The 25,218-nt window shown below is 42.0% G+C and overlaps 2 pseudogenes; both read left to right on the top strand.

Moving 5' to 3' along the window:
- The first annotated feature begins 17,813 nt into the window (after positions 1-17,813).
- On the top strand, positions 17,814-17,898 carry LOC125175854 (uncharacterized; annotated as a pseudogene).
- Positions 17,899-21,407: 3,509 nt separating this feature from the next.
- LOC125175909 (uncharacterized) lies at positions 21,408-21,587 on the top strand (annotated as a pseudogene).
- The last annotated feature ends 3,631 nt before the right edge of the window (positions 21,588-25,218 follow it).

Below are 25,218 nucleotides of genomic sequence, written 5' to 3'. Positions count from 1 at the left end.
TATATGATATACACACCTTATCCTACTATTAGCATTTACAATTTAATACACATACTTATATAAATGTTACAATTAATTATAAACATATGAATATATCATATAATATGTATCATATGATATACACTTTAATATTTACATACATTTACATTATATACAAATATTATGATATATTTATATAATAGCATATAATGTACATAAAATATGTATTTTTTAAAAGATTTTAAAAAGTTTATTTATTTGAGAGAGAGAGCAAACACAGAGAGGGTCAGAGAAAGAAGAAGAGAGAATCCCAAGCAGGCTCTGTACTGTTAGTGGGGAGCCTGAGCAGGGCTCGAACTCACGAACTGTGAGATCGTGACCTGAGCTGAAACCAAAAGTCGGACACTTAACAGATTGAGCCACCCGGGCACCCCTATAATATACATATTTACATATAAATTCACTGAGCTGTACTCTCATGGTTTGTGTACTTTATTATGTGCAAAATAAATCTTAATAAAAAATTTAAATATGTCAGCAAAATAAGAGAAACATCGTATCCATGAAACAAGAATAGGGTGCTTAAAATGGAACAGATTGCAGAATAAAAATGAGTCTTTGAAAACTGCAAATATGATAGATATAAATATATCTAATAGCAAAAAGAAAAGAACAGTAAAAGAGCTGAAAGATTAAGTCTAAAGTACCTCTCTGAAAATAGAACAAAAACACTATGTCCCACAGGAGAAAAAGGTAACAAAATTAGAAGCTCATTGTGGATGTTGAATATCTGGCTAACAGGAGTCCCAGAAAGATAGACCAGAGAAAGTGGGGGGAAAAAAGGAAATTATTGAATACATAGTTCAATGAATTTTCCCAGAACCAAAGAACACGAGTCTCCAAATGAAAACTTCCACCGAGTGTCCGGCACGATGAATGGAAAGAGACCGACATCAGAGAACACCATGGTGCAATGTCAGGACATCAGATAGAAGAAAATATCCCAAGAATTTTTAGACAGAAAAAGAAGGTCACCTACAAAAAGTCAGGAATTGGAATGGAATTCAAGTCCTCAACAAAACACAGACAGCTATGAGATAAGGAGGCGAAAGAAAACACGCGATCCAAGAACCTGGGGATCTAACGCAGAAGAGACACACTGGGGATTCCCAGCTCGGGGATGAAGCAAAGTCCCAGTTAATAATTGTGCAGTAGGCCTGGGGGCATGCCGTACGGGCCCACACAGGTGGTCAGAGAACTCCACACCAGGCGTCCTCACAAAGAAAGTGCCACTGATACAGATTATCTGGGGAAAGAAGGCATTGAGTGGGATTTTACAGAGCTGTTATTTTTAGGTGAGAAAACACTTAATGGCTCCTAAAAAGCAAAGCAACTGAAGAAATCAAGCAATTAAGTCCAATAAAATAGGCAGTTTTTACAATACAGGAACCGTAATTGTTGTATACTCATTAGTCAGTATATGGCCCTATATCATGTAGTAATAATAGTGAGAATATTGAATATGGAACTGAACGCAAGAGAGCTAGCATCGTCTCCTACTACACCAGAGAGTTATTAGATCTAAAATTGTAGGACCCAAGAAATAACAGTATCTGGGTTTATTTTTAAATTGGGAGGTAAACACAGAACTGGCAGCTAAATGCATTGAAAGCAGGTATCGTGGGAAACAGGAAGTGGAGGCAAAGGGAAGACCGCATTTTTTGTAATGAGACTTTTTGCCTTAAGCCGTTTTCTCTTTTATTTTGAAAAATGTCAAGTGTATGTAAAAGTTCAAGAGTACAAGGAACACCCAGATACTCTTAACCTGGATTCCACGTGACCTTTATCTCTCCTTTATTTTCTTTTATTTTTTTCTGAACCACTTGAAGTGAGTTGACAGCATCACAATACTTCCTTCATAAATACTCCAGCTGGTGTCTCCTGAGAGCAAGGACATTCTCCTCCACTCTCAGAATATCATCATCACATCCAAGGAAATGAACACTAATCCCTTGTGATCCCCTATGTGGATTGTTGTACAGTCTACAGTTAAGTATTCTCCATAGTCTCCCAAACCCTGTTTATATATATATATATATATATATATATGTATATGTGTGTATATATATATGTGTGTGTGTATATATGTATATATACATATATACACACACACATATATATATTTTTTTTTCCATCAGGATTTAATCAAATTTCACAGTTTGCCTTTGGTTGTTTCATCTCTTTGGACTTTTAAATTATGGAATAGTCCCCAGTGCCCAGGTCTTTCTTGTTTTTCATGACACTGACTTTTTGGACGGGACTCTAGTTGTTTGGTAGGATGGGTCACATGCTGGAGGTTTCCTCATGACCGGATTCAGCTTCCTATGGAACTGTTCCCAGGCACTATTATATTACTGTAGAAAACAAAATCAAACGGAAAAAAACGGAGATGGTATTTGTTTACATTTATTGAAAAGACGACTCTGTTTCTCTCTCTCTCTCTCTCTCTCTCTCTCTGTCTCTCGGTCACCTTGGGCTGGAGTTTGCTGCCTTCCCTGTGTTAATTGGGTCAGCATGTGCTCACTGAGTGATCTCTGACACAAGTCACTCCAGGAAGCAGGTTAAACACCTTTTCTCAGAGAGGCATACATTTTCACAGCTTTTCATTTGAAATTTGTTCACAGTGGGGATTTTTTCCCCCTCATCTTCCCAAGAAATTGTGTGACTGAAAATTCATGTGTTAGTTATCTCAATCACAAACGGAAGTTGTTTCTGCACAAATCCCTCGGTAGCTGAATGGATTTGATTCTCCTGTGTGATAAAGCCAGATCCAAAGGCAGCACTGTAGGGACGTGGGGTTCTGTGCCCAGATCTGCCATTGACACCTTGGGTGACCTTGAGGAAGCCCTTGGCCTCTCTAGGCTCCAGTGTTCTTATCTATAAAAAGAAGGGGGCAGAACAAGTTGATAATGAAAGGTACCTTTCAAAGCATGATTCTGAAGGGAGCAGAAAGAGAGGTCAAGGGCGGTTAACCACCCCACACCTGGTGGATGGCCCTTTTTACCTTCCTGGAACTCAACTCAGACACACTCTCCACCCAACAAGTCCTTCCTTGGCTGTGATCGGGAGACAAATAGGTGGGGGAAGGGCACAGAGAAGAGCAGATCAGGGGCAGTGGTGTAAATACCACTGCTAAGAGGGCAGAAGAAAACCCCGCTTCCAGGGTCATCTATGTGATGATAAATCGCGAGACAGAAAAATAGTCTAAGAAACAAGTGTAATGTTAAAAGCAAAAGAAACCTCAAAATATTCTTGTGAAGTCCTCAACAAACACTTAATAAATTTAATGATTTAATGGCAAAGGACCTCAGGACACGCTCCCCCAATATGTGCCCCTTTAGAACACTGACTGTTTTGAGCTGAAGGCTCTGGAAAACAGCAGATACAGAACAGACCCTCTCTGATTGCCCTTATCTGCCTGGAGACAACTCCAAAAGGAACTTGGTCATCTGTCCCCTCCCAGGAGGGTCTTCAGCAGGGAAGATAGACTCTCATCACTGGAGACATGAGACTAGAAGAAACCGTCATGCATCCCATCTAGTCTTCTGAGGGCCCCTTCTGCTTCCCTAAAGTCATCTGCCGTCCCCTAAGTTGGCTACACCCCCCGCATTCCCCTATTAAGACATACATAAGCTTTCGAGTCTCACCCACCTTTCAGTATTCTCTTTTGTCCCTACGACGCCCCTGTGTGCCTCATATTAAAAGTGAATACATCTGTCGACCTTTTCTGCTGTGAATGTGCCTGTTGTCTGTCTATCTCATACACCCAGCTACACAGCCTAGGAGGGTAGAGGAAAGTCCTTCCTCCCCTACAGGGGAACCTCCAGGTTCCAAGACTGTTGGTGACACCGGGTTACCTTTGTGGCTGGTGGTCTTTCCTTCAAATTGCTGCAAACGCTTTGTAAATTCTCTCTCAAAACCCGACAGAAGGAAGGCAGAAGAGTGGAGAGGCCCCCGGAAGAGGCGTCAGCTGGCCCGTGTGCTCCCACTCTGCAGTTCATCGGTGCTTCGACTTTGGGCCAACCTCACAGCCCCTCTGGGCTGCCATTTCTCACCTGTGCAAAGGATGGGGGTGGGGTGGGGAGAGCATACGGAGTCATCTCTCAAATTCTTTACTGCTCAAAAACTCAATGAGCCGGTTCCTGAAACTTGGGCAGAAGCAAGAGAACATATTTGTTGCCTCATTTGTACTATGGGCACATTCGATAGCTGGTTGGAGACCTACTGGCTTGGTGTTTCCCTTTAATGGGCTGCTTTCTAATTGCTTTTCCTCTTTTTGAAATGGGTATTAAGGAAATATCTGATTTTTTTCTTTCTTGGCTTACAGCCATGGCTTCTTGTCCCAGCGTTTTCCAAGTCTGTGAATAATGATCTGGTTTAACTTATGGATACCCTGAAGGTAATACCACAAATTGTTCATGATTCCGTTTTGCTTGTGCTTCCCCGTGCAAAGTTCTCCCCGTCTAAAACACTCCGGGATGAGAACTTTACCCACAATACTACTTTAAATGTACACAGACCTTTCCACTAGAGTGTCTTTCACATCTCTTATAGCAGTGATCAACACAGGCTTTAGTGAGGAGTGAGGAAAAGTAAATGCCTTTGATAATGTTGGAAGGGGTCTTTAAAACAGATTTCTCATTTACTCCTAGACTCTAAAATTTTTCCTAGATCCTGAGAGCCATGAAAGCCTGGAGAAAATAGAAGAGGAAGGAACTCAGATGTATAGTGCTTTTTCAAACAGGGGATAAAATGCTGAGTCAACCAGGTGGTCTCTGATTCTAGGTCAGACTTACCAGGGGGTGAGGATTGAGGAGAGAGAGACATATGGAGGCAGCGCCCCAAGATTTAAAAGTCTTAGGAGATACACTGGAGTATCTTAGGAGATACTCCTAAGATACACTTAGGAGATACACTTGAGCCTTTGGCTCAAGTCATGATCTTGTGGTTCTTGAGTTTGAGCCCGCATTGGTCTGTCTACTGTCAGCACAAAGCTTGGATCCTGTCTCCCTTTCTCTCTGCCTGTCTGTCCCCTGCTCACGTGCTAGCTCTCTCTTTCTCTCTCTCTTTCTCAAAAATAAATAAACATAGGGGCGCCTGGGTGGTGCAGTCGGTTAAGCGTCCGACTTCAGCCAGGTCACGATCTCGCGGTCCGTGAGTTCGAGCCCCGCGTCCGGCTCTGTGCCGACGGCTCAGAGCCTGGAGCCTGTTTCCGATTCTGTGTCTCCCCCTCTCTCTGCCCCTCCCCTGTTCATGCTCTGTCTCTCTCTGTCCCAAAAATAAATAAACGTTGAAAAAAAAAGTTTTTTTTAAAATAAATAAATAAATAAACATAAAAAAAGTCTTAAGAGATACATTAATCAATCACAATGAATGGACTCAAACAGCTTGTTTAAAAAATTATAAGGGGCGCCTGGGTGGCTTAGTCTGTTGAGCGTCTGACTTTGACTCAGGTCATGATCTCATGGTTCGTGAGGTGGAGCCCCCATCGGGCTCTGTGCTGACAGCTCGGAGCCTGCTTCGGATTGTGTCTCCCTGTCCTGCTCCTGCTCTGTCTCTCTCTGTCTCTCAAAAATCCATAAACGTTAAAAAAAAAAAAATTCTTATTTTAAGATGCTCTACTCACGTTCTTCATGTTCTTTTTGGAAAGTTTGTATCTTTTAGGATAATTCTTCTAACTGAACTGATAACTGAAATCATAATGATGTCTGGTGATCGCTTCAAAATAATTTGAGTTGGGGAACCGGGTGGGGTTATAGGTAGAAGTAGATGAGCCAAAAGCTAATCAGCATTGAAGCTGATGGATGAGTCTGGGGAGTCTTCATTATCTGTTTGAAAATTTCCATAACAGCTTTTAAATAACTACCAAGAAAGCCAATCTTCTCCCAACAGAACAATAAGGGAAGCGAGAGAAGCCAGGGTTTGCCCGTCCCGTTTCACACTAGGCACCCCTCTGGGGTTTTGGGGTAGAAATAAACTCTCAGAGTTTGAGGTAACCGTGAAGAATGGAAATGGGAGAAGGAAGAAGGGTCTCGATGCTTTCATATTCCCCAACAATGCTAATATCGCCACACATTCGAATAACGTTTCACAGTCTCAAGTCCTTTCTGTCTCACTGGATCTTGGAAAAACCTGGTGGATATATTCGTTGTCATCTATGACACCTGATGAAATGTCGTCATTGTGTTGTGTTCGTGTTTGTTTTTGTTTTTGGATGATTTACTTTAAACCTCTGGAAATAGACTCTTGCTTCTTTATTAGTCTCATAGTTGATACTTACGGATTTATTTCCTGTTCGAGTTTTGCGTGGAAGACAGCCTGCAGGTCTATTTACGATATTAGAATTCTTAAATGCTCCCCTAGCATGATTTGGAGCAGTTTTCTTTTTCCTCTTAGCTTCTATTTGGGGGGGGGGGGGGAGTGTACAGGGGAAAAGCCATTCTTATTTCCTTTGAGCCCACCCAGCTCTTTTATTTTGTGTTTCCCCTTATCTCCCAGGCTTCCAGCAGGAGTTGTGAAGCCATCAGAAGCGTTCTGTTCTTTTAAATCCCTTACCAGCGGTTCCTTTATTAGCCACATTATCCTTTACCTCTTTCCGGTGACAGCTTTTGAAACCCAAATTGATGAAGCCATGCCTTTTGTTATTTAAATATCATACCCATCAACATTTACAAGTGTATTACAAGAAGATTGAAACCCAATACCCTACCCTAATTCTGACAAACGTACACATTTGAAGAAATACCACTTTCCTTTCCCCCTTTTTTGTGTATCTCGGGCTCCAGGATTCTACCCTCCTAGCGCGTGAAACTACCAGAGGCTCTGGTATTAAAAGTTCCAAACTGGTCACAGACCTTCAACGAGGTCAAGAGCAGTAAACACCTTATCTTTATAAGGGCAACACATTCTTAAGTTAATACGAAGGCCTGGATGTATTTCGCCAGCATTGGTCTTGATGCAATCACGGGACCACCGTTTAAGGGTGCAACGAACTTCTATGCCATAGGAAGATCATCCTTTAAGGGTCTCTAAGCCGAGCTGTGGTGGGTGAAGGCTTCCCTGGGCTCCGACAGGAGTCACCCTGTGACTCTGCAAATATTAAATATAGCCACATGAATCACACTACAAAATTCCAGTCCTGAAATCTGGTGTCGGGCATAACAATTTGTTCTCTCTCCTTGCTCATGAATAACAAAGAATCAATTGAAGAAATTTTGGCCTGTCTAAAGAATACCCTGATGTTTTTTTTCCTCCCTGGAGGAGACACATTCTGTATTTGACATGACATATGCTTCTCAAGTGTTATTTTGTTTCATTAATCTTTGAACTAAATTGTCAGTCCTTGTAACTAGAAAGACATTTCCCCAGAACCCTCCTGACTCATGCTAAGGGTACACAACAGCTGATAAACTCTAGTGACCTCTGAGGAGACAGATGGGCTGTGTGGCTTTCAACACCCACGTGGCTTTCTGGACCGTGGGTGGACAACATAACCCAGGTTAAAACGTTCGGCAAAAATGGGCAGACCTTTTCCAGACGTGTTAAGTCGAGAGCAGGGGCTGCATTAACCGGTTCTACTGTTCTATCAAATCTCTTGGTTTTAACTTTCCTCTCCCTTATTCTTTCTCATTTGTTTATGCCCGTGTGTGTTTCTCTTAATAATTACAAAGTAATGCAGGCTCATTGCAAGAGTAACAACGGCTAACATTTATTGATGGCTTCTAAGGTGCCAGGCACTCTAGGAAAAGCTTAAAACTCTCACCTCACTTCATTTTCAACAACTCTTGGGGGGAGGTAATATTATCTCCAAATTACAGATTAAAAAAGCTTGGACGTACAGGACTCAGAAAGTTTATCACCCATTCATCCTTCCTGAAAAAGTTTCCTTTGGGGAAAAAGCAAGGAATCCAAGAAAGAGAATACAATTCAAAACATGTAAAAGTGGTGAGAAAAATAAAGCAGTAAAATGTATACTTAAATCTTAAGGTTAAGAGATTTAAGAAAGGGTTTTAAGAAGACAAAACAGAGTAATGGGAAAAGAACTTAAGTGATAAACTGGAACTAAAATTTCAGATTATTGCTCCAAAACATGAATTGCTTAAGATCTTGTCTTGTTTCCCGCCAAAAGTTACACTGACTCATTCTAAGCGCTGGTAGAAAAGCATTATTAAAAGCTTTCATTAAAATTGAGGGCCATCTCCTGCAATTGTCAAGGTCATCAAAAACAAGGAGAGACTGAAAAGGAGTCAAGTCACAGCCAAGAGGACAACTGAGGAGCGGATAAAGAACATTTGACAAAAGCTGAAGAAGTATGAATAAAGTATAAACTCCGTTTAACAAAATGTCTCAATATGGGACCGTTAATTTTGACAGACGTGCCATGTTGAGTATACAGGAACTCTCTGTACTGTCTTTGCCATTTTTCTGTAGATCCAAAATTACTCTAAAATAAACATTTTATTAAAAAAAATAAAACCAACCTCATACGGGTGTTGTAAGGATTAAATGAGATAATCGATACAGAAAGATCTGTGCAGGGACTAGAATATAGTAGTTATGTGAAAATGTTGGGGTTCAGAGCGAACAGTCGAGAAAGAATTCTTGAGGCATCTTCACTGCAAAAAGGGTGGTTTGATTAAAGGACAGGGACAGGACCCGGGGGCGGAAAGAGCTGCACTGGGGTTGTGAGGAGTGACTGGTTATTTAATTTCCAGTTGGGAGGGCGTTAGGGATAGCGGAATTTGGAAGCAAGGTTTCCAGGACCTTGAGGGACTGGCAGCTGTTAGGAAAAGGTCGTTTTACCACTGTCTAACAAAACCTTAGTCCTGAGACCCTTCAGATGTAGATCAGTGGGCCATATGCTTGGAAGATGATTACTAACGTAAATCTTGGGGGCTAGAGAGAAAGGAAGTTTCCAAAAGAATTTTTTTTTTTAATTTTTTTTTCAACGTTTATTTATTTTTGGGACAGAGAGAGACAGAGCATGAACAGGAGAGGGGCAGAGAGAGAGGGAGACACAGAATCGGAAACAGGATCCAGGCTCTGAGCCATCAGCCCAGAGCCCGACGTGGGGCTCGAACTCACGGACCGCGAGATCGTGACCTGGCTGAAGTCGGACGCTTAACCGACTGCGCCACCCAGGCGCCCCTCCAAAAGAATTTTTATATGTTAAAGGAGACTTACAAGATCCTGGACGTCAGGCTAATGTTGAGCTAAAGTATTAACATTGAGGGAGTTGAGCTCCTAGAGGAAGGTCACTCTGCCTGTCTCAAGGACTCGTCAATGGGCTGTAAGTTGTACGGAGATTTTATTTATTTATTTTTCTTTTGCCTTTGTTCTCCACATCAGTAAGTATTCAGTAAATATGAGTTTTTAATAATGATTAAAAAATTAAGGGCTGTCAATAGAAGAAAAGGAATAGAATGCATATTTTTCCAAACTATGGGAGAAGTAGAAGACTTAAAGAAAATTCAAGAACCCAATAAAAATAGAAAAGTTAAAGAGCAAAGAAAGTAATGTAAATAAAAAAACGTAAGGGGGCGCCTGGGTGGCTTGGTCGGTTAAGCGTCCGACTTCCGCTCAGGTCATGATCTCACAGTCCGTGAGTTCGAGCCCCGCATTGGGTTTGTGCTGACAGCTCGGAGCCTGGAGCCTGTTTCGGATTCTGTGTCTCCCTCTCTCTTTGACCCTCCCCCGTTCATGCTCTGTCTCTCTCTGTCTCAAAGATAAATAACGTTAAAAAAAATTAAAAAAAAAAACGTAAAATAAGACACAAGGACTCAGTAACTACAGTAAATGTGAATGAGCTAAACTCATTATTAAAAAGCAAGTGTCCACATTCATTAGGTTGGCTACTATCAAAAAAACAGAAAATAACAAGTATTGGCAAGTAAAATGTGCTGCACTCAATTCCAATGTGGGGCAGGCAGGGAGGGGTTCCTGTACAACCAGCAAGCAATGAACTCAATTCTGACAGTATCTACCTGGAGATAGCATCAGATCGCACAAGTTAAGGGTTGTGTCTCACAGACTAGCATCCCCTCCTTCAGATGCCAGCCACAAGACCAGGCTGTCACCTGTGCTTCAGTTCTTTTGACCAGAGATGGGAGGTTCCAACAACCCCCGCCTTGGGTTCCATTAATTCCTAGATTGGCTCACAGAACTCAGAAAAACATTGTACTTACTAGATCATTGGCATATTACAAAAGATTGTAACGCGGGAGTAGCCAGATGAACGAGATGCATAAGGCAACATGCCCGGAAAGGGCTCAGAGATTTCATGCTCTCTCTGTGAAAACCAATTTCCCCAAATCTCCATGTGTTCACCAACTCAGAAGCTCTCCCAACTCACTCCATTTGGATATTTATCGAGACTTCATTACACAGGCATGATCGATTAAATCATTGGCCATTGGTGATTAACTGAGTCAATGTCTAGGCCCTCTATTTGTTCTTATATATTTGTTCTTATATATATATTTGTTCTTATAATATATATATTTGTTCTCATATATTTGTTCTTATATATATTTGTTCTTATATATATATATATTTGTTCTTATATATTGTTCTTATATATGTATATTGTTCTTATAAATATATATTTGTTCTTATAAATCACAATATTATGGTGAAGATGTGGAAAATTGAAACACTTGGGCATTGGTATTGGGAATGTAAAATGATGCTACAACTATGGAGAACAGTATGACAGTTCCTTACAAACCTAAAAATAGAATGACCATATGAACCAGCAATTCCACTTCTGGGTATATATCCCAAAGAGTTGAAAGCAGTCTCGAAGGGATATTTGCACACCCATGTTCGTAGGAGCATATTCACAATAGCCAAAAATGGAAGTAACCCAAGTGTTCACTGATAGATGAATGGACAAACAAAATACAGCATATACATACAACGGAAGACAATAGTATATACAAACAGAATTAAGAAGAAAATACATTCTGACACATGCTATGACATGGATGAACCTCGAGGATATTATGCTAAGTGAGACGACCTAATCGTAAAAAATGTTGGGGGCACATGGGTGGCTCAGTCGGTTAAGGTGAAGAGTCTGACTTTTGGTTTTGTTTCAGGTCATGAGCTCATGGTTCATGAGTTCAAGCCCCATGTGGGGCTCTGCACCGGCTGTGTGGAGTCTGCTTAGGATCATCTCTTTCCCTCTCTCTTTGCCCCTTTCCCTCTCTCAAAAAATAAATAAATAAACTTAAAGTAATGTTGTATGATTCCTCTTATATGATGTTTCTAGAGTAGTCAAATTTATAGAAACAAAAACAGAATGGTGGTTGCCAGGGGCTGTTGGGAGGGGAAATGGGGAGTGGTTTCATAGATAAAGAGTTTCAGCTTTGCAAGATGAAAAAGTTCTGGAGATTGGATATACAACAGTGCAAATGTACTTAACATTTCTAAATGTTAAGTATACTTAAGTATACTGTATACTTAAAAATGGTTAAGATGATAAAAAAAAATTATTTTTAATTTATGTATTTATTTTGAGAGAGAGAACATGCACTTATGAGCCAGGGAGGAACAGAGAGAGGGAGAGAAAGAATCCCAAGCAGGCTCCACACTGTCAGTGAAGAGCCAGAAGTGGGGTTCAGTCTCATGAACTGTGAGCTCATAACCTAGAGTGAAATCAAGAGTCAGATGTTCAACTGACTGAGCCACCCAGGCACCCCTAAGATTGAAAATTTTATGTTATGTGTATTTTACCAGAATTTAAAATTTTTTTAAAGAGAAGATTCTTAGACTGGGTGAAAACATAAAAATGCATCAAGAACATTCTGTGTCACCAAAGAAAAGGAAACTAAACAACAATGAGATATTGCTACATACTCATCAGAATGGTGAAAACCCAGAACACCGACATCACCAAATGTTGGTAAGGATGTGGAGCAGCAGAAACTCTCATTCACTGCTGGTGGGAATGCAAAGTGGTACAGCCACTTTGGAAGACAGTTTGGCAGTTTCTTGGAGAACTAAACATACTCTTAACACAAGATCCAGCAGTTGTGTTCTTTGATATTTACCCAAACAAATTGAAAACACGTACACACAAAAACCCATACACAGATGTCTGCAGCAGCTTTATTCATATTTGCCAAAATTTGGAAGCAACCAAGATGTCCTTCAGCAGGCAAGCGGATGAAGTGTGGTCCATTCCGACAATGGCATATTATTCAGTGCTAACATCAATGAGCTATTAGGCATGAAAAGACGTGAAGGAGCCCCAAGTGCATATTAGTAAGTGAAAAAAAAAAAGCCAATCTTAAAAGGCTATTTATGGTATGTTTCCAAATATATGACACTCTGGAAAAAGCAAAACCATGGAGATAGTAAAAAAAAAAAAAAAAAAAAAAAAAGAATCAGAGGGGCGCCTGGGTGGCTCAATCGGTTAAGTGTCTGGCTCTTGATTTCAGCTCAAGTCATGATCTCACGGTCTGTGGGACTGAGCTCCGCACTGGGCTCTGGGCTGACAGCACAGAGCCTGCTTGAGATTCTCTCTGTCCCTCTCTCTCTGTCCCTCTCTCTTTCTCTTTCTCAAAATAAATAAGTAAACTTAAAAAAAATAAGTATGCCAGCAAATAAGACAGAAATGGAGTTGCCATTTAGGACCCACCGCTGGAAGTCACATGGTAAAAATACTCAATTGGTCAAAGCCACCCCAGATCGACCGGATTCAAAGGGAAGGATAAGACCTAATCTGATGGGAAGACTAGACTGGTCACATTTTAGAATGTCTTGTCGGATGGAAGGTATTTTCGCAGCTATCTTTGGAAAACACAATGTGTGACATAATAAAAATCAATAACAATACAGAAGATTTGAACAATGCTATTAAACTGATGCAATTAGCTTATGTAGATCCCTGCATATATGGCTGTTAAGTACAAAATACCCACCTTCTGAAGTATTCATGATGTCTTTACCAATAGCGATATATGCTGAGCCATAAAGCAAATCTCAACAAATTTCAAAGGGTAAGAATTATATAGAGAATGTGTTCTGGCCCGCGCGACCTGAGCCAAAACCAAGAGGCATACACTTAACCGACCAAGCCACCCAGGCGCCCCTAAGTCATGGGGGCTAAATCATGATTTTAAAAACAGCATGTAGGGGCGCCTGGGTGGCGCAGTTGGTTAAGCGTCCGACTTCAGCCAGGTCACGATCTCGCGGTCCGTGAGTTTGAGCCCCGCGTCGGGCTCTGGGCTGATGGCTCAGAGCCTGGAGCCTGTTTCCAATTCTGTGTCTCCCTCTCTCTCTGCCCCTCCCCCGTTCATGCTCTGGCTCTCTCTGTCCCCAAAATAAATAAACGTTGAAAAAAAAAAAATTTTAAAAACAGCATGTATCAAAACTTGTGAAACTTCTTCATGTTGCCACGTTGTAGTAAGCGGTACCAATCTAGCCTTCCCACTCTTCCCACTCAGAAATGGCTAGAAAACTTTAAAATATATATAAACTAAATGCTGTCAGATATCACACAATACACAGTGCTGGACTATGAGGTCTTTAAAAAATTTTTTTTAATGTTTATTTATTTTTGAGAGAGAGAGAGAGAGGGAGAGAGAGAGTACAAGCCCATGTACGAGCAGGGGAGGGGCAGAGAGAGGAGAGAGAGAATCCCAAGCAGGCTCCGTGCTGTCAGTACAGAGCCCGACAGGGGACTTGATCCCAAGACCATGAGATCATGACCTGAGCTGAAGTCAGACACTTAACCAACTGAGCCAGCCAGGTGCACCTTATTATTCTTTTTTAAATGTTTATTTATTTTGAGAGAGAGCGCAGGGGAGGGCCAGAGAAAGAGGGAGAGAGAGGATCCCAAGCAGGCTCCACACTGTCAGCCGGATGCAGGGCTTGATCCCATGAACTGTGAGGTCATGATCTGAGCTGAAACCCAAAGTGGGCCACTTAACCGACTGAGCCATCCAGGCATCCCTGTCTCTCCAATCTTGTTGCCACAATTTGCCTTGTGTCATCCCCTCTCTTATGGATCCGAGAAGAGTTGTTAATTTTTTAGTTTGTTCGGCTTTTTACTTATTAGGATGGAGTGGTGGCTTACCAAACTTCTTACATGTAGAACCGGAAAGTGTTAAGTCTCCCTCTTTCATTTCTAACACTAGTAACTTGTGTCTTTTTTTCTTGGTTGGCTTGGCTAGAGTTTGGTCAGTTGTATTCATTTTTTTTTTTTCAATGTTTGTATTAGAGAGAGAAAGACAGACAGCCAGTTTGTGAGTGGGGAAGGGGCAGAGAGAGACAGAGACAGAATCTGAAGCAGGCTCCCGGCTCTGAGCTGTTAGCACAGAGCCTGATGCGGGGCTTAAACCCATGAACCGAGAGATCATGACCAGGACCCAGGAGCCCCATGATAAGTTGTATTTTCATTTTTATTCAGTTTAAAATATTCTAGGGGCGCCTGGGTGGCGTAGTCGGTTAAGCGTCCGCGACTTCAGCCAGGTCACGATCTCTCGGTGAGTTCGAGCCCCACGTCAGGCTCTGGGTTGATGGCTCAGAGCCTGGAGCCTGTTTCCGATTCTGTGTCTCCCTCTCTCTCTGCCCCTCCCCCGTTCATGCTCTGTCTCTCTCTGTCCCCCCAAAAAATAAAAATAAACGTTGAAATAAAATATTCTAAAATTTCTCTTGAGAATTTCTTCTTTAACCCATGTGTTTAGAAATGTGTTGTTTGCTGTGTCTCCCTCTCTCCCTCTGCCCCTCCCTCCCTCTCTCTCTCTCTCTCTCTCTCTCTCTAAAAAATAAACAAAAAAAAAAAAATAAAAAGAAATGTGTTGTGTAATGCCCAGATAGTTTAGGATTTTCCAGTTATCTTTCTTTCGTTGATTTCTAGTTTAATTCCACTGTGGCCTGAGAGGACGCTTTGTATGATTTCTATTCTTTTAAATTGGTTGAGGTCTGTTTTATGGCCCAGAACATGGTCTATCTTAGTGAATGTTCCATGTGAGCTTGAGAAAAATGTGTATTCTGCTATTGCTAGATGGAGCAGTCTATAGTAGGCTTAGAAATAAACCCATACAGGGGTGCCTGGGTGGCTCAGTCAGTTAAGCGTCCGATTTCACCTCAGGTCATGATCTCACGGTTCATGAGTTCGAACCCCGCGTCGGGCTCTGTGCTGACAGCTCAGAGCCTGGAGCCTGTTTCGAATTCTGTGTCTCCCTCTCTCTCTCTGACCCTCCCCCGTTCATGCTCTGTCTCTCTCTGTCTCAAAAAGTAAATAAACGTTAAAAAAAAATTAAAAAAAAAAAAAGAAAGAAACCCATACAATTATACATGTTTATAAACGTGTGTCCCAAACTACTCTACTCGGGAATATTTTTGCTTGTTTTTGGTTTGGTATGTTTCTAATGTTAAGGCTTTACAATACTAAAGCAAAAAAAAAAAATTATACAGTTAAAACAAAACAAAATAAAAAACAAAACAAAAAAAAAGAAATAGACCCATACATGTGTGGTCAGTTGGCATAAGAGGGCCAAGACAATTGGCTGAGGAAAGAGTGGTCTTTTCAACAAATGGTGCTGGGACTCTAGACAGCCACATAGAAAAGAACGAAGTTAGAGCCCTGCCTTACACCAGATACCAAAATTAGCTCAAAATGGATCAAAGACCTGAATGTAGAAGCTAAAGTATGAAACATCTAGAAGAAAACATAGGAGTAAGAAAATCTTCATGACCTTGGATTTGGCAATGAATTCTTAGATATGACACCACAAGTACAAACAACAAAAGAAAAAACAGAGAGATTGGACTTCATCAAAATTCAAAACTTTTGTGCTCCCAAGAAAGTTATTAAGAAAGTCAAGGGGCACCTGGGCGGCTCAGTCGGTTCAGCATCTGGTCTGGATTTTGCTCAAGTCATGATCTCACGGTTTGTGAGTTCGAGCCCCACATCTGGCTCTGCACTGATAGCACAGAGCCTGCTTGGGATTCTTTCTCTCTACTTCTCTCTGCCTCTCCCCTGCTTGCTCTCTCTCTCTCAAAATAAATAAAGTTTAAAAAAATTTAAAAAGTATTTCTTTCTGAGGGTCCTAGGCCAAAATATTCAAAGCCATTGATTTAATATCTGAAGTTATTGTCTGAACATGCTAAAATAGGTGCCACAAAATGTTTCTTACGTCTGACCTTGAGCAATTTTACCTTTTACCGTGTTAGTCTCAAACAATTATATTATGTATAACTGTATTAGACTTTGTTTCACAGCCAGTTACATCTATAGAAATACAACCCATAGAAGAAATTATGGTTTGAAAAGCCTTTCTATTTTTCTTTCCTTTTTTTAAAAGTTTATTTATTTATTTTGAGAGAGAAACAACACGAGTGGGGAAGGGATAGAGAGAGAGGGAGAGAGAGAAGAATCCCAAGCAGTCTCCATGCTCTCAGTGTGGAGCCCGAGAGGGGGCTCGAACCCATGAAACTGTGAGGTCATGACCTGAACCAAAACCAAGAGTCTGACACTTCACCGACTGAGCCACCCAGGCACCCCAAGCCTTTCTGTTTTTCTTTACAATATTTAAACTCCTTTGTTGAATAGCTAGATGAAAATTTAAATACAGTTAAATATTTAACATACTTAAATATTTTGAATATTTGAATTTCCTTAAAACATTCTTTTAAGGTCTGAAATCTGCAACTTAACTGACATTTACCTTGGGTTGGGGATGAGAAGTGATGGAGGGCCTGATCTAGGTTTTACTTCTTATTAATACAACCTTGTCTATAAAGGAATACGGCTCCATGGAAAAGTGATGTCAACTATTAATTGGTTTATTGACTCGGCTATAATATTTGCTTTATTTTCTCATGGCGTAAATATTTCATGACAAAAAGATTTTTAAATGCTGTCCTTGTAATTCTAACGTTTTAGTGCCATTTAATTCACGAACACCTGAGATGTAACTAAGGGGGTCATTAGGTTCTTGAAGGGAGAAATAGTTTTTGTTCGTTGTTTTTTTTTTTTAGTCTTGACGCATTTTGATGAAAAAAATGTCCTTACTATGACCTCCTGTTTCCATGAGATAGAGAGCGGGTCTTTAGTCTTTGGAAGCAGAGGAGCCCGAACTTAGACGGTAGAATACGTTGTTTTGAGTACACATGTGTCATACGAGAGCAAAAGCCTACCGTGGAAAGACCAGTCAGGAGGGCAGTGTTGCAAAGTCCAATCAAAGGAAACCCCTCCCTCAATCTGAGAAGTTGTGCTGTGAAAGGAATGGACGTTCAGACACCAAAAAAGGAAACTGAAGACTCCTGGTCTCGAGGTGGGCCCTCAAATGTGTCCACGGTGTGAGAGTAACCGTGAAATCGAGACAGCAATGGGTCAGGCAAGGAGCGGATGGTCTCCTTGGGTCCTCCGACAGACAATACTTTGGCCACCTTGAAAACGGGTAGGCCTGGAGGTGAAATGGACAGCCACACTCAAAAGGAAAACTAAATATTCCTCCTCGGATCCAACCCCCCCCCCACAAAACCCACTCTTAACCATAATGAATATATAAAGAATCATCAGACACCCTGGAATACTCAACAGGCACCCTCCCTCCTCCTCCCTCCTACTCGCTCCTCTAAATAAGAAGGTACGCACAGATACAGTGAGCTTTTTGGAGACGTTGGAGAACTCTCAAGATGCTTTATTTTCTGACACGCATGCTTTCAACCTATTTGGAAAACGTTCTACTTAGAGCAATGTTTCTCACCCTTAAATTCACCAAATAATTTTTAATAAAATAAAAGCTACTAAGTATATTGTGCTCGCTGTGGCAGCACAAATACTAAAATTGGAACAATACAGGCAAGATTAGCATGGCCTCTGCACAGGGGGACACACAAAAAGCTACGTAGTACAGGGGCGCCTGGGGGGCTCCATCAGGTGATCCTCTGACTCTTGATTTTGGCTCAGGTCATGATCTCACCGCTCGTGAGTTCGAGCCCTGTGTCGGGCTCTGTGATGACAGCACAGAGGCTGCTTGGGATTCTCTCTCTCTCTCCTTCCTCCCCCATAGTCACACACACACACACACACACACACACACTCTCTCTCTCTCTCTCTCTCTCTCTCTCAAAATAAAGAAACAAACATTTAAAAACAAAACAAAAAACACTACTAAGTATATAGTTAAATGTGGTTTGTTTAAATTTGAAAGACAGCTATAGATCTTAGCATATTTTATTTTGGATTGCATCAGAGAGGAGTTGAACACAAGCTCTGAGATGTTATTTTCATTCAAAGGAAGGGGGGTCATCCGCAGCCGGCATGTTTTTATTCACACGCTAGTTACATGCTGCACAAGACCCATTCCCGTGAGAGGTGACTGCCTTTGGAGGCTTACTTTTAAGATCGCTAATTTAAGAAGTTTCTTCTTACTTTTGAGTGTCGATAGTTTCGTGTTCTTTCAGAGGTATTCCCCTGAAAAAATTTCCATCCTTATTTTTAGAGTTTCTTATTATGGAAAAATTGAAATATATGCAAAAGTAGACAGACTAGCACAATGAACCCAAGTCACCTAGATTCAACAGTTATCAGCTCAAGGTCAACCTTGTTTCATCTATGCCCTCACCCACTTCCTGCCTTCCAGTATTGTTCAGAAGCAAATCCTGACATCGTATCATTTCAGGCGTAAATATTTCAATATGTAACTCTAAATGACAAGGATTCAGATTCTTTTTTATTTAATCAATTAAGTAAGTAAGTAAGTAATCTCTACGCCCAGTGTAGAGGCCCTGATTCACCACCCTGAGATCAAGAGTGTGTGTTCTTCTGATGAGCCAGCCAGGCGCCCTGACAGAGATTCTTATTTCCTTTTTCTTTTCTTTTCTTTTTTAAGACTTTATTTTTAAATGATCTCTACACCCAATGTGAGACTCAAACCCACAACCCTGAGATCAAGAATTACGTGCACCACCAACTGAGCCAGTCAGGCGCCCCAAGAATTTTTTTTTAATAAAATAAATCTATAGTTCCATTTTGCACCTAAAAATTAATAATGATTGTATAATTTCAAATACAGGCGGCGTATCACATTATAGATAGTAATTCAAACCAAACTGGGTTTTTGAAAGCTCTCATTTTGTACCGTAAGGAAGACATTGTGGTCTGCCTTCCTGTCTCTGGAAGGAAGGGATTCGAGAGTTAAAGCAGGACAGAGATAGGCAAAGGGAAATGTGATCTTACCTGGATTAGTGAGGACTCTGACTGCAGGTCAGAGCTGGAATAAACAACCATAAGAGGCTCTTTTCTTCCTTTCTAAATGTTCTATTCATTTTTGAGAGAGAGTGCACTATAAGGGGAGGGGCAGAGAGGGGGGATAGTGGATCTGAAGTAGGCTCTGTGCTGACAGTAGTGAACCCAATGTGGGGACTGAACTCACGAATCTTGAGATCATGACCTGGGCCGAAGTCGGACGCTCAACCTAGTGAGCCACTCAGGCGCCCCAGTGAAACTCTTCATTTCGATGATACTGGAGAGTCTGATGGAAGGGAAGTACAGGAAATCAGCAGGGGCTCAGAAGGGATCTGAACCGAGAACTGGGGTGGAGGCACGCCAGAGGGACCCTCTGCACCAGACAACTCTCCTCTCTCTCTCTCTCACCTATATTTCATTCCTCTTGACTGGAAAAACAGCTGTGTGAAAGCCCCCGAATTTTCTCTCTTTCTCTGTATGAGAAACCAAACAAAACTGGGATGGGAATATCTTAGTAATAATTGCAAGTTTCCAGGAAAACCGGCTCCGATTGGGCCAATGTGGGTCAGGTGTCCACCCTGGGTCCGGTCGGCAGTGACTGATGGGGGGAGTGTCACATGTCACAAACATGGCTGCCAAAGTTTCCCCATGGTCTGGTGGGGAGGCGAATCTCCCAGAGAAAACCAAGGGCCATTGCTCACGGACTGGGTTGTTATCGAGGAAAACCGGGAGCAGAAGCGTCTCTGGAGCTAAGGAATCAACGGTGGATCACCGTGTGCAGGGTCTCACAGACAGGAAGGCATTCCTCCTTCCTTATGCAAAAGTGGACAGGTGTCCTCACGAGCGAAGAGGTTCCGTCCTGGGCTGGGTTGTCAAATTCAACCAACACTGTGCTTCTCTCCCCCTCAACAGTGATCCCAGAGTGAGAACCACCCTACAAGCCAGTGAGTGAAGGTTTCGTCTACCTCTAGCTGGGTCATGTCCCATGGTGGGTGGGGGCTGGGAAGTTGCAAGAGAAAACCCTTTCAAACTAGGCCCTCCGACCATCACAGGGGGACTCCTCTACCTGAGAGCAAGGCTAAGAGGCAGGTAAAGAGGAAGGCACACTATGAGATGTGGATATGAGACAAAGAGGTTTGGAAAGAACCAAAGACTAAACTCAGCTGAGGTGCTTAACGCAAGAACTGGCTAGGTATCTTCATCACTTTCATTGAGTCCTACTTACTCCTTACTCTTTCTTGTTTGCTTGCTTGCTTTCTTGCTTTCTCTTTCCTTCCTTCCTCCCTCCCTCCCTCTCTCCCTCCCTCCCTCCTTTCTTTCCTTTTTTCTATTTCTTTCTTACTTGCTTTCCTTCCCTCTCCCTCCTTTCTCTCTTCTTTATTCAGTGTTCCTTCATCTGTGTTTTGAGGATCAGCAGCATAAATCACCTCGGAGGCTCCTGCAAGATTCAGACTCTGGCCATTGTTCCCAGACATTCAATTTGGTCTTGAATGGGCCTGGCCTGGGAATCTGCCTTTGTAACAAGTCAGGAGGTTTTAATGCACACCCAAGTTTGAGCACCACTTGCTGTGGACAGAAACATTAGTCAAGTTGGCCCCAGAATTTTCCATTCATTCCCATGCCTTTAAGCAAGATGAATTTTCCTAATATAATTTCCCTACATTTCTGTGGTGATGGAGATGTGTGGAGCCAGCATACTGCAGTTGTCAGTGGAGGCATTCAAGTCTACACCCTAAATACCTCTCCTCCTGCCCCAGGAGCTGCCCTAAACAGCTGCCTGGTTCAAGAAAAGCTCCCCCAAACTCTCCCATTCTCCGAGTCATGTCACATCTCCCCAGATGAGGGAAGTGGTTTCTTTGCCTCTCTCAATTTAATGTATTAACACTCTTGAACATGGCATTGGTTGGCTAATATAATAACAAGCATGTTTATATAGAAATTGTCAATTCTAATTTTTGAAATGTCACCAAGCTCGATTTGATATAACATCATCTAGATTTACACGTCAAAGTGCCCTCCTCGGGAGAGAGTCTCCCCCATGCGAATGTATGATGGCTACCATGAAATTATAGGCAAGGCAAGCTGGTTGTATAAAGTAGTCTTGGGCTGGTCCTGAAAGAACCATTTCTTTTTGTTTCTTTTAAAAAAAAAACAGCTTTAGCTTTATTTTCAGCCTTTTGGCTAAGATCAAATGGAGGATCTGTTCTTATCAGTTTCATATCTGATACGTCCTCTATCCAAGGACAATGCATTAAAAGAATTTTAGAAACAGGTAGATAGAATAGGAGATTGCTCTGCCCACTCCTCCAGGTACAGTGCCCCCCTGTCCGGAGCTTCAAACTTGGGATAGCTGGGAATGCAAGCTGGTGCAGCCACTCTGGAAAACAGTATGGAGGTTCCTCAAAAAACTAAAAATAGAACTATCCTACGACCCAGCAACTGCACTACTAGGCATTTATCCAAGGGATACAAGTGTGCTGTTTCGAAGGGACACATGCACCCCCATGTTTATAGCAGCACTATCGACAATAACCAAAGTATGGAAAGAGCCCAAATGTCCATCGATGGACGAATGGATAAAGAAGATGTGGGATGTATATACAATGGAGTATTACTCGGTAATCAAAAAGAATGAAATCTTGCCATTTGCAACTACATGGATGGAACTGGAGGGTATTATGCTAAGTGAAACTAGTCAGTCAGAGAAAGACAAATATCATATGACTTCACTCATATGAGGACTATAAGAGACAAAACAGATGAACATAAGGGAAGGGAAACAAAAATAATATAAAAACAGTGAGGGGGACAAAACAGAAGAGACTCATAAACAGCGAGAACAAACTGAGGGTTACTGGAGGGGTTGTGGGAGGAGGGATGGGCTAAATGGTAAGGGGCACTAAGGAATCTCCTCCTGAAATCATTGTTGCCCTCACTATACGCTAATTTGGATGTAAATTTAAAAAATAAGATTAAAAAAAAAAGAAAGAAGAAAACGACATAAAACTAAAAAAAACCAAACAAACTTGGGGTGGCTTTAGGGCATCTGGCTGGCTCAGTTGGTACAGCATATGACTCTTTATATATTTTTTTTAACGTTTATTCATTTTTGAGAGACAGAGCACCAGCGGGGGAGGGGCAGAGAAAGAGGGAGACGCAGAATCCCAAGCAGGATCCAGGCTCTGAGTTGTCAGTACAGAGCCCGACGCAGGACTCAAACCCACGAACTGGGAGATCATGACGTGAGTCACAGTCGGCTGCTTAACCAACTGAGCCCCAACCCAGATGCCCCAAGCATGGGATCTTGGTCTTGGGACTGTGAGTTCAAGTCCCATGTTGGGCAAAGAGGTTGCTTAAAAAAAAATTTATATACCATAAACTCACCCATTGCAAGGATACAGTAGATGTGTTTTAGTGAATCTCTACATTTACACACACATTATGAGTGAATCCAGTTTTCTTTTTTTTTTGAGGTTTTTTTTTTTTTTTTTAAATTTTTTTTTTTTTTTCAACGTTTATTTATTTTGGGGACAGAGAGAGACAGAGCATGAGCAGGGGAGGGGCAGAGAGAGAGGGAGACACAGAATCGGAAACAGGCTCCAGGCTCTGAGCCATCAGCCCAGAGCCTGACGCGGGGCTCGAACTCACAGACCGCGAGATGGTGACCTGGCTGAAGTCGGACGCTTAACCGACTGCGCCACCCAGGCGCCCCAAGGTTTTTTTTTTTTAAGTTTACTTATTTATTTTGAGAGTGAGAGAGTGAGCAAGCGAGCAGGGGAGGGGTAGCGAGAGGGAAAGAGAAAGAATCCTAAGCAGGCTCCGCATTGTCAGCGAGGAGCCTGATGTGGGGCTCGAACCCAGGAACCGTGAGATCACGATGCAAGCCGAAGGCGGATGCTTAGCCAACTGAGCCACCCAGGAGCTCCTGTTTTGTTTTTTTTTTTTTTTTAAGTTTTATTTCTTTTTGGATCCAGTTTTCCAACACTTCCATCCGTCCGAAAGTCTTCCTTTGCCTGTTGGCAGTCACCCCCTGCTCCCCCCCGCAGCCCCGGGGCAACCACTGATCTACTTCCTCCACAGTTTTGCCTTTTCTAGAAATTTTCTTTTTTTTTATTTTTTTTTTATTTAAAAAAAAATTTTTTTTTTTCAACGTTTATTTATTTTTGGGACAGAGAGAGACAGAGCGTGAACAGGGGAGGGGCAGAGAGAGAGGGAGACACAGAATCGGAAACAGGCTCCAGGCTCTGAGCCATCAGCCCAGAGCCCGACGCGGGGCTTGAACTCACAGACCGCGAGATCGTGACCTGGCTGAAGTCGGACGCTTAACCGACTGCGCCACCCAGGCGCCCCTAGAAATTTTCTAGCAAAAGAATTATAAATAGAATCTATAATAGAATTTTAAATAGAATTATAGTCTTTGTGTCTGACTACTTTCACTAAGCAAAATGCTTCTGAGGTCTAGCTCAGGCTGTTGTGTAGACCGAGAGTTCATACTTTTTCATTGCCCGGTAGTAGTCCGTGTAAAGGATCATTTTAAGGCCTCCATTTAAAATGTCTTCACATCGGTACGATTGGAACTTCTCTATGACTAGAAACTCCAAACCTGGACGATTTCTTGCCGTCTCTGTGCCATGAGTGGAGAGGAGGCCTGCCCGTCATTTCAACTGTACCAGGTGGCAGAGAAGATGAGAGGATCGTTTTCTGAGTGTTGCTTCAACATTCAGCTTGTATGCTCAGACTGCAACCTATTTTTCAGTAGAAAAGCAGGCCGTGTCTTTTCCAAGATGTAACTGTTGAAGGCAAGGTGTTTCTGAAACATGCTAATATCATTGATCAGGGAAGATTTATAATACGCCTGTGAGCTTAATCACCCTTTTATATGTATTTTACTACATAAGAAGATCCATGTAAGACTACACGATCTAGGGGCACCTGGGTGGCTCAGTCTGTTAAGCATTCCACTCTTTTTTTTTTTTTTTTTAACGTTTATTTATTTTTGAGACAGGGAGAGACAGAGCATGAACGGGGGAGGGTCAGAGAGAGAGGGAGGCACAGAATCTGAAACAGGCTCCGGGCTCTGAGCTGTCAGCACAGAGCCCGATGTGGGGCTCGAACTCACGGACCGCGAGATGGTGACCTGAGCCGAAGTCGGACGCTTAACCGACTGAGCCACCCAGGCGCCCCCAAGCATCCCACTCTTGATCACAGCTCAGGTCTTGATCTCAGCGTTGTGAATTCAAGCCCCACCTTGGGCTCCATATTGGAGCCACTTAAAAAAAAATTTTTTTTTTAATTAAAAAAAAGAAGAAAGCCAACTACGTGATCTATCGCAAGCATACCAGTCTGTGGCACACATGTTTTATAGTTACCTTAATTCTTGGATTCCCAGGAATGGGCTACAGGTCCTAAATGAGCTAAAACTGTGATATTCTGTGAATGTGCTCCATGCATCTATTTTGGAGTGCATGGTCTCTGGTTCGAATATCTTTGCGCATATATTGCTTTGGAAATACTTTCTCAGCTTCGGAGGCATTCTCCAAACACTTTCCGACATAGCCCACATTCCAGGGTGTTTGCAGAAGGGCTGTCGCTCTCCCCCCACGATCCATTTCCGGCTGCACAGCTGAGTGGCCCAAAGAGGAAAGAGTATCTACTAGTTTGGAGAATGTAGTTCAGTGGGCCCTAGAGGTCTTTATTTTTAACAGTATGATTAAACAATATTTCTGACAGCACAGGAAATTAGACACATGCTTATGAAGTGCTTCTTTTGCAAAGGGCACGATGCCAGGCTAGAAAGCCAGGATTTATAGACTTCATTCATTAAAAAGACATTTTTGCAAATTAAAAAAAATTTTTTTTAGCAAATTTTTAAAAAAGAATTTTGCTAGGTGCGGTGGGAGGTACAAATGGGAGTAATTCTCAGCTTCAAGCATGTACCATCTGAGGAGGAAATGGGACTTTGGCGTTATTCC

Source organism: Prionailurus viverrinus, chromosome C2 (genome assembly GCF_022837055.1).
Source record: "Prionailurus viverrinus isolate Anna chromosome C2, UM_Priviv_1.0, whole genome shotgun sequence".
Taxonomy (NCBI): domain Eukaryota; kingdom Metazoa; phylum Chordata; class Mammalia; order Carnivora; family Felidae; genus Prionailurus; species Prionailurus viverrinus.
This window is presented reverse-complemented; position numbering and strand designations above follow the sequence as displayed.